Source organism: Dromaius novaehollandiae, chromosome 2 (genome assembly GCF_036370855.1).
Source record: "Dromaius novaehollandiae isolate bDroNov1 chromosome 2, bDroNov1.hap1, whole genome shotgun sequence".
In the NCBI taxonomy this organism is placed as follows: Eukaryota; Metazoa; Chordata; class Aves; order Casuariiformes; family Dromaiidae; genus Dromaius; species Dromaius novaehollandiae.
Genome location: NC_088099.1, coordinates 109,548,057 through 109,557,646, shown reverse-complemented (window position 1 = coordinate 109,557,646; position 9,590 = coordinate 109,548,057). Strand labels below are relative to the sequence as shown.

Here is a 9,590-nt window from a genome sequence, read left to right as displayed (position 1 = left end):
GCAACGGGTTTGTATAGACACAAACTGGACTCAAAGTTATGAAATCATGTGCAATCATACTTTTCAGTATAAGAAAAGGGAGACAAATATATCAAAATAAGGAACTCATCAGCAGGCAGACCTTAGTCAAAGTAATTAGAACTAACCAGTGTTCCAGATTTTAGGATTTTATGGGTATGAGGACACATGATTGGAAAGATTTGCATTACTAAAACCAAATTTCTAGTCTTCATCATTTTGAACAAAAGATAGCAGCTGTGATGCAAATCTAGGAAGGTGATATAAGTAGAGAACATTACAAGAAGATGGTCTGAAGATATGAACTGTCCAGCTTATCTCAGTATGTGTTTTTAAGCCAGGAACCAATTTACTTGAGCAATCCTGCTGGTGTCCGCCTGCGCTGCCACCTACATTGCAAGGCCAGTAGCACACCTAAGTGAGTTCAATCTCGGCAATAAATTGTTGCTCTGATTGGGATATAGCTGTTTGCTGACATGCTTGGGTACAAAACAGTCTGCTCCAAGTACGAAGTTGTATGTTATGGCAGAGACAAACTAACAGTGTACTGGTACCATATAGAGAAGACTGCAGTCCCTAATCCTCCTCCCTCTTTCTCTCTACCACTGCTGCAAATGCAGAAACCACCTCTTTTATTTGTGCAGGTTGTGATACCCATCTGATCACATGTTGACTACATCAGCCTATTAATCTAGTTGAAAAGTATTGTTTGCTTTTTGCTCATTTAATTTGGGTGTCTCCCCTGCCTTGAAAGATCCTGATTTTTCATAAACTGCTTAATGCAGATGTCCATCTGAAAATGTTGTTCCTGTAAAATGTTACAGCGACAGATGACAAAATAGTCTCTAAATTACAGGAGTGAAAAGAAAGCACCTATTCTAACTTGAACTAACATGATTTATTGTTAGGACTTCAAGAGGTTTAGCTAACTGAGCTGGCTTAGAGAGGTTTGATGAGCGCTGGAGCCACCATAAAGAAAACAAAAGGGGTGCAGTGGCAAGAGAAAGCAGGGAGATGGGAGACAGAAAGAAAATGAGAAAGGTCACTTTTGGTAGCTATGCTAATTTGAGCCACATTCAGCTTCATCCCTAATGTATGGAGGATGAACTGTGAGAAAGCAGCTACAAAGTTTTTTGGATTACTTTTCTTCAGCACTGTAAGGTTGTCTGTCAGTGCCATTTCTACAAAAAGCTAAGCCTTTAGATTCACATAGGAGCACAAGCGGACAGTTTCAGACATGTGAAACCCTTCTAGTTGACACGCAGACTGGACAACTTTATTACCCAGAATCAACATTTTTAAAATAAGAAGTCTACAACTCTACGTTGAATAGTGTAGGAAGCTGTAAAACAACATTCCTAAGGCCAAATTTTTATTTTCTTTCACATGCAAGATATTCTACTGCAGGTGTTACCTAAGGCAAGATGGCTGAAAGCAGAGAGAACATTTTTAGCCCAACCAGCTTCTTCGGTTATGGCAAGAACTTTGAAGCTATGCTTTCTATTACTGCTGCTATTGGCCTGCAGCTGAAGACATTGGTTATATTAATACTACGTGCAGGTACCAGCTGGATCCTGAAAATAATTACTCATTCGAATGCTTGTATCCAGAAAAAATGGGGGCATGAGCAGAATATAAGAATAGAAAGAAAAAACATTTGAAAATCTGACAGAACTGTATTACAATTAAACTGAATCTTCACTAGTCAAAGCCCTCCTTTCTTGTACGGGTCTCTTCCTCTTTTAATCCCCTTTTGGATTAGTCATCAAACTCCCAACAGTTTATCTAAGAAAGAAGGAGTCTATTACGTTGAAAAAAATAGTCTTTATTATTTATTGTATTTTATTTTTTTCTTTGAATACCAATGCCAACCTAGGAAGTTACTCATATTCAAACTGGCAGTACTGGTTTTACGAACACCAGCTACTTACTCCATAAGCTTTCCCAAATGATTCACTTGGAGCTATTCTTCTTAGTCTAACTCTGTCTTTGAACAAAATACTCAGCTTAATATTGTTTTTAAAATATTTGCTTATCTGTGACCAAAGATTTGAATTATTTGAATACAAGCTCTTAGTTTTGTTTGTTATACTACTGATAACATTTAATCATGATTATAAAGCAGTTGTAATACAAAACATGTAACAAAAAAAATAATTCTAGGCACTTTGTACCTGAAAATAATCAACAAATATCACCTTTAAAAAATCACTTCCTTTTGCAACTCTGTGAGAGTCACAGTTTCCTGAAATGGATTTGGCCTGCTAGCACTGAGCTGGAGTGAAGAACTATACGACCCTTGGATAAAACTCAAGAAAAACCTTTAATTTGAATGGCTGGGTTATAAAAATGTAAACACTATCAGGGCACATTCTGACCTCAAATAATGTGGGCAATTAAACATTTCACAGGACCCATGAATACACTGATTCAGTATTCAGGCAAGAACGTGCTTGAATATTCTCACAGCCCTGTGAGTTTGATTTCTTCTTAACCCTGAAATCAGTTCAGCACGTGCGCAACTGGTCATATGAATAATCTCACTGGCTCTCAGGCGATCGCTTGGGTAACCAAAATTATGTGTATCTTTGCAAAACCGGGTTCTTGATCTGCATCAGCTGTGTACCGCAAGCAGGAAATGCAGGATGCAATCACTTCGGCAGGTAGTATTTTGCCGGCTCAACATCAATCAGCAAACGCGACTTTCGAAAACTTTTAAAACCCCTATTGCCCACAGATTTGAATTTTTCGCCCCCTGCTAGTCACTTCCGTCACTCCTGCACACCCTAAATTAGGAACCGTTCGGTCGCTCTTGATTGAGCGCTTTATTTTGCGAAGCGGGGCGCGGCCAGCCCAGGGACAGCGCGGCCGCATCCGCCCTGCGCGCAGCCCACGCCAGCCGCACTGAGAGCGCCGCTCCCGGGCCCGGCAGGGGGGACGCGGCAGGCAGAGGAGGCGACACCGAGTTGCCGCCCCCTGCCCCGGCGAGCGCTGCGCGGCCGCGGCGTGGCGCGCAGGGGGAGGCCGCGGCTGATCGACCCGCGCCGCCCGCCGCCAGCGGCGGCCGCGGCCGCTGCGGGCCCGCAGCGCCCGTTCGCCGCGGAGGCGGCGTGGAGGGTCTGGCCGCGGGCGGCGAGGCCGCCGGGCGCAGGGGGCGGCGGCGGAGGCAGGCGAGGGAGGAGGGCGGGCGGCCGGGCCCCGCCGCCGCCGGGCTGTACGGGGGCGCCGCGGCGGAGCCGTCCCTGCGGCAGGCGGCGGCCATCGCGGGCTCGCCGCCCCCTTGCGCCCCTCCGAGGACGGCGGGGTGGGGGCAGAGGAGGCGGAGGAAGCGGCGGCGGCGCCAGGAACAGGGAGGCGGCGGCGGCGGCACGGCGAGGGAGGGAGCCGGAGCCGGGCCGGGCCCGCGGGAGCGCCAGCAGCGCCAGCTCCTCCTCCTGCTCGGTGAGTCCCGCTCCGCGGCCCAGCGGCCGCCGCCCGGCCCGCAGGCCGCCGCCGCAGGCCGCTCCGCGCCTCCCGGGGAGAGGCCCGCGCGGGACGCCGCGGCCTCCGCCGGGTGAGCGGCCGCGGAGCGGCCCCGCTCTGTCGCCGGGGGAGGGCTGGCGGGGTCGAGGGGGCGCCGGCGGTGGGGCCGGCGCGGCCGGCGCCTTGCCCGCCCGCCTCCCGGCGGGCCGCGGCCCTGCTCCCGGCCTCGCTCCCTTTGTCTGCGCGGCGCCCCGAGCCAGCGGCGGCGCCAGGCCCTGCGGAGGCACCGCGGCTGCGGCGCGGCCTGCGCCGAGGCGGGGAGAGGCGGCGGGCTGCGCGGCCCGCTCCGTGACAGGAGGGGGCCGGGGCCGCCCTCTGCCGCCCCCGGGCCCCACCCGCGGCGGGGCCCCCGGGCCGCTGCCCAAATTCACCCCGCTGTTGCCAGCCCCGCCGTCGGAGGCGGCTGAAGCAGTCCCCCCCCTCCCCCCCATTTTAGGTACGAGGGGGTGGCGGGTCGCCGCGCAGGCAGCCAGGGGCTGTTGCGCACCGCCGCGGGGCTCCTGCCCCCGGGGAAGGTGAAGAGCTGGACGTGGAGACACTGCTAGGGAGCCTGTGCGCCCCTGCCGTCCCGGGGGTGCTTTCTGTGACAGGGGGCACGCAAAAACTTGCCTTAAAAACAAGAAAAACTTTTAAAAATACTGCTTTTCATTGTCCTCCCAACTGCTCCTTTTAATGTTCTCTTTCCCTAACGGTGCCATTTCCAGCAGAAACCACTGGTTCTGGCCTCTTACTTACAAAAAAAGTCCTTCCAAAACATTTTTAGTTTTAAGTGATGGAGAAAATGCTTCTCGCTGAGATGTTTTGACTTTGTTTTTCATTTATGATTCAGGCTTTTCTCCCCATATTTTCAAAATCATGTTAACTTTGAACACAGTTCTCTGCAGAGCAGGTTACTCTGTCAAAGAGAAGATACTGATGGTAGCATACCCGTCAGTCAGGAAGAGCCTCTTTTCCAGCTAAGTTCTTCTGTGTGCTTTCACAGATATGTCTCAACCCCTCTTTCCTGTTTGCCAAAAATGTTTACACCAAGTCCAATGACTTAAAATACATCTTCAATTTAAAAAAAAAAAAAAAAAAAAGCCTGCTGCAGGCCTCATTTCTTAGAGAGCTGCTGTCTACAGAAGTACTTGAGGGATAATGTTTCTACATTGCTGCTGTGGGTGGAAAAAATAGCACTATTTTTGTTTCATGTTAATAAACCCATTCTCAGATTGTAGAAAATATGGAAGCTTCAGTGTAGTTATGAAATAAATTATTTTGCTTGGCTGGAAGACTTAAACTAGTGGAGAATGTCTAGGCATTTTTGGAGTCTTCTACAGTAAGACAGTAATTGTAGCTCACACTTTTCTGTGTCACTTATCATGGGCAAATTTCAGCTTTTTCAGAATACTTTCATGAAGTGTTCAAGAAATTATCTAATGTATTCCTCATTTCCTATCATGTATTTCATGCAGTTGTGGCATTGCACTGTGCTTGGAACTGAGTTTTTACCTAAAGCAGGTTCACCTGCTATGTATGCTTAATCAAGTACTTCTTCCCTATATACTGAGTTTTCTGAGATCTAAGTAGAGTTTGTTACAGTTAAAATTCAATGGAATTAAACCTCAGTACTTGAAGTATGAGTTGTCACAGCATGGTGGTATATAGAGATAGCTGCATTTGCTAACTTCCTGAGAAGTTTCAAGGCTATGAATGCTAAGGAAGCAGCCCTGTATTGTTTCCAGAGCTTTTGTAAGTGTGTCTTCATGTCACCGCATACATGCAGCATCAGAACTGTTCTCGCAGTTTCAGAAAAATAACGCGTAATCTTCAAACTTTCCTGAAAGTTGTCCTATTAAAATCTGTAGAAGATGTGTATTAATTAAGACCATGTTGTTAATTTCTTTGATCATAGACTATGAACTAAGTCAGGCAAACCGCTTGGATCACTCTTCAAAAGGAACATTTTTGAAGAAAGGATAACTCGGTCCATGTCCTTCTGCAAGTACTTTACACATCCTAATTCTGCTCAGCGCAGTGAAGTGGTGGAATGAGAGTGAACTCATTAAAAGTTCTTTTTGGGGAAGCAAGTTAATTTTGTCTGCCACTTCTTAGGAAAAGCTTTGTAGCCATACAGTAACTTGAACATCAACTTTAGAAAGATTTCTTTTTACCTTGAGCTGACTGCATGTTTGTTGCATTATTGCTGGCAGAACTGAGGCCACAGTTCAGGGTAATTCCTTACTCAAGTGCCTTATTTGCTGTAGCTTTACTTCCTTCCCGGGCCTACACAGCGCTATTTTGGTAGCGTTTGAATAGTACAAAGTGTCGTAGGGAGGTAAGTGATAGCATAAGATAGTTAGAAAGGCAGCCAGTCTTTGCTGGTGTGTGGCTCAGCTTTTTGTTGGTCATGCTTTAATTTATGTTAGCGACAGTGCCAGGGAGAGTATCTCAAGCAGTTGTCATGCTCCAAGGGAGAAGAATAAGAAATAAGTAGTATGAAAGTAAATATAGTCTGACTTGGGACTGTGAATACTAAAATGTGTTAAGGATAAATTGTATAGGATTGGAACTGAAAGACTGAAAAGCTGTGTAGAGATTTCTTTGCCAACTTAAGTATGTATTTATGTAGCGTAAAGTATTAAACTGAAAAGAAATACAGAACTTTGAGTTTCTTCCCCTTTTTTCTTTTTTTTGTTTAAGAGAAATAATATCTTGGTAATGTTCCTTTTCCTTATGTTTGTGCCAAAAACTAATTTCATTCTATTTTAATGTACACTTATTTTTCTGAGAATACATACCAAGCTTCAAAAGACAATAAATGTACTTGACACAAAGCTCCCAAGTTTTATCAGCCTCTGTCCCTGTGCCTCCCAATAAATTTGCAGTACCAATAGGCAAGTAAATATGCCTCAGCAAACCTGTCCTGAAAATTTTCCTTGACAGTTTCAGGTGGCAAGTACACATGACATACGTGCAGCAGTATGCTTTTTAGAAAATAATAAGATTATGAGTGCTTGTAATGGAATATCCATTATTCACGTTTAAAAAGCCGCTTTATACCACTCAAATACATATGCTTCTGATAAAACAGCAGGTAAAGATTATCAATACAAAATACATTCTGTCATTATTTTTGCATTTTCTTCTAGAAATAATTGAATTCTGGACCCTTTACTGTCTAAGTTGGATAAACTTCTGTGCTAATTATTTTAGATTAATTTTGAAACATCCAAAAGCTCATTATGACTCTTAGAGTTTGTTTGTTTTGTTTCCCCCTCTCCTCCTGTAGCTTAGTAACTTTTATATATTAAAATAGAAATGTGTCACCTACTTCAGCATCTCCTGGCAGTTAAAACCAAAACCTCAACAAAAGTTCCTTGCCTTATGGCTCTGGATGAAAATGGAAAACTGACTGCATGTGAAGTGTTGTTTAATGTATCGAATACATAAAGAAGGTTGTACAAACCTTGCCAGAGTTTACATGGACTGATTCTAAAAAGGCAACATGATGCAGAATATGGCTTAGTCTGCTTATCATGAGACATAAAACTTTGAGATCAAAGTGTCAGAAATTAAGACTTCTTAAACTCACCTAAGTAAAAGTTTCTCCATTTTTTTCTTCTGCTTGGTTCTTATGGTCTTCAACTTGTACTTGTCATGTGCGGGCATGCAAACAACAAGCATCTGCAGCTCCAGATAATTTCAGCTAATTTTGAGGTGTATGGCTTTGCAAATCTGACCAGTCGTCTTTAGAGGCTGTAATACATATTTAAAGACATAGATATACAGTTAAAGCTTTTACATATATATATATATTTATATATCTGTATGTTATGAAACTTTATTCTGGAAAATATTAAGATAAAATACTGTGGAAATTATTGGCTCTTTTCCCTATCCTTAATCATTCACATAACACTTTGGACTCTCAGGAACTCAGTTGGCTTCATTTATGACAAGGATGTAAGCCACATGTTACCGAAGAAATTGTTTCTTGGTTGCTGTATTGCAAAGAAAACTATACAAGTTAAACCCCAGTCTATTTGTTTAGCGAGGATGCTGATAGATTAGCTAACTCTGTCTCCCTCTGGCTTCAAAACTGCACTGAACAAATATCTTCTTGCCTGCCGGTCATCCCAACCTAAGGATGCCATATATAGGCATTTCTATCCAGGTGCTTCTCTCCAAGCATTGCTTCCTATTGTGTATACATAGGCTACATAGAGCAGATGCAGCTTCCTGTCTTTTGATGAAATATTCTGTTCTTTTTTAATCTGCCAAATATAGTAGGTTGGCAGTTACAGAAAAAATTAGGTTTGTAAAGTATGTGTTTTTTTTGTTATAAACACCAAATAATTCTGCTGTAAACTGCTGTAAAACAATTTTGGATGAGAACTATTTTCTCTGGCAGTGAAGGTGTAAATAGTAGATGTTACAGTGTTTTTACAGAGCTTGTTAAGTGGTCTCTAGTTTAAAAAAAAGAAAATTAAACAATGAAAATGAATTTACTAAATATATTGTTAGGTAAACCATACTGATCTCTGGTATTTTTCTCTGCTTCCCGAAGCAGTATATAATAAGCAGTTGTATTTGCATTATTTAACTTGCATGCTACAAGATACTGATCTGTAAGAAGACTTGTGTAAGATTTTGATGGTCTTAAGATAACGTGATGAATTTGACTATCAGATAAATTGATTTGAGACCACAACGTTAATACCTTTGTTATAGTACCTCTAGTATATTTTGTACTATTTAAAACAATACATAAGTTGCTACTCTTGATGACATTGTTGGAAATGAGGCTGTAATCAAGCCTGGTTTTACAACACGTGATCTCTGTTTTATTCTTAATTCATCTAGAAGTACTGTGGTAAATGTGTTGGAACAACAGTTTGTTGGTGTCTGAATAGGGGTCCGATCCTCTCAACCCCCCTGCTCTAAAGCAGTCTGCATTCCTCAGATAGGTTGGGAAGAAATAAGTAGGCTATTCCAAGCGTTTCCCTAAGCAAGTTTGTTTGATCCCAAGATCTCTCTGAGGCAGTGGTCAAGCTTGCTGTTTTTTGTTGCTTCTGATTTAGAGAATCCTATCTCACCAGACTTTGTCTTGGTAAGTGCCACAAGACTGGGCAGTTAAAATTTATAATATTAACTGAGTCTCTGGCTTTGGTAGTAGGTTTTAGTATCCTTTAGAATCCCTTATGTACTCTTTTGGTTGGTAATCAGATAGCAGAATAGGAGGTTTAATGAAGTAGAGAAACAGAGACCAGTGGCATCGGGGAGAAGTTTTGAACTACAGAAAGAGGGAAGCTGTCAGTGTGTGCCTTGTAGGATGAGATTTGTGGAAGCCGTACTCCCAGAACAGGGTAGGATTTCTATTAGGGTGAAGCTTTTCTTGCTAGAGCTGGTGAGAACTCGCTGACTGCAGAATTCTCACTGGGTTCGCTGAACAGAAGCTGTTTGTGCAGGCACATTGGTTTTGATGAAACTCGTGCTGGGAAAGTTTTCCAGGTTGGAATTTTGGTCAGCTCAGAGAGATACCGATTCCAGAATAGTTGGTTTGTGCATTCAGACGTGCAAGTCCCTTGGTTACGTGCAAGTTCTTAAGTCTGCGTCTTTGCAAGGTAGGTGTTTGGGTTTTTTGGAGGGTTTTTCTTTTTTTCCTTGCTCTAGTGGAAAACAGAGGCAAAAACCATGCTGATCCATCATTCTGTGAAACTCTTAATTTTTCTCTTCTTCTTGGCTTTTGAAAGGAAGAGAGCTGTTGATTAGCAGTAAGCATGCCTAAGAAAGCACTTTCTCCCCTTACCAGAATTTTGTTGGTTGAAGAAAGGTTACAAGAGTCCATAAACATTCTTCAATAGCATGCTGCAGAGATTGTAAAGAAGATGAATACAGGCTATAGGAGCTTATGTCAGTGCAACTGACATAACTCAAGATTCTGTTTTTAAAACAGATCATTTGAACATATCTTTACTTACTACTTTGACACAGTATCTGTCTGGTTGTAATACTAAAGTTTTTGCAGGTGCTTACTCTGAGCACATACACTGACTGCCTTGGGACTA

The 9,590-nt window shown here is 43.4% G+C and overlaps 1 protein-coding gene across 2 annotated transcripts in view; it reads left to right on the top strand.

Annotated features, from left to right (window-relative positions):
- Positions 1-2,844: 2,844 nt before the first annotated feature.
- The window catches only part of SOCS6 (suppressor of cytokine signaling 6), a 29,269-nt gene continuing 22,523 nt past the window's right edge, over positions 2,845-9,590 (top strand). The window contains exon 1 of one of the 2 annotated variants that reach the window (XM_064507142.1): positions 2,845-3,459. The gene's annotated coding sequence lies outside the window, so the exon portion shown is untranslated. The other variant, XM_064507143.1, reaches the window with a different exon arrangement.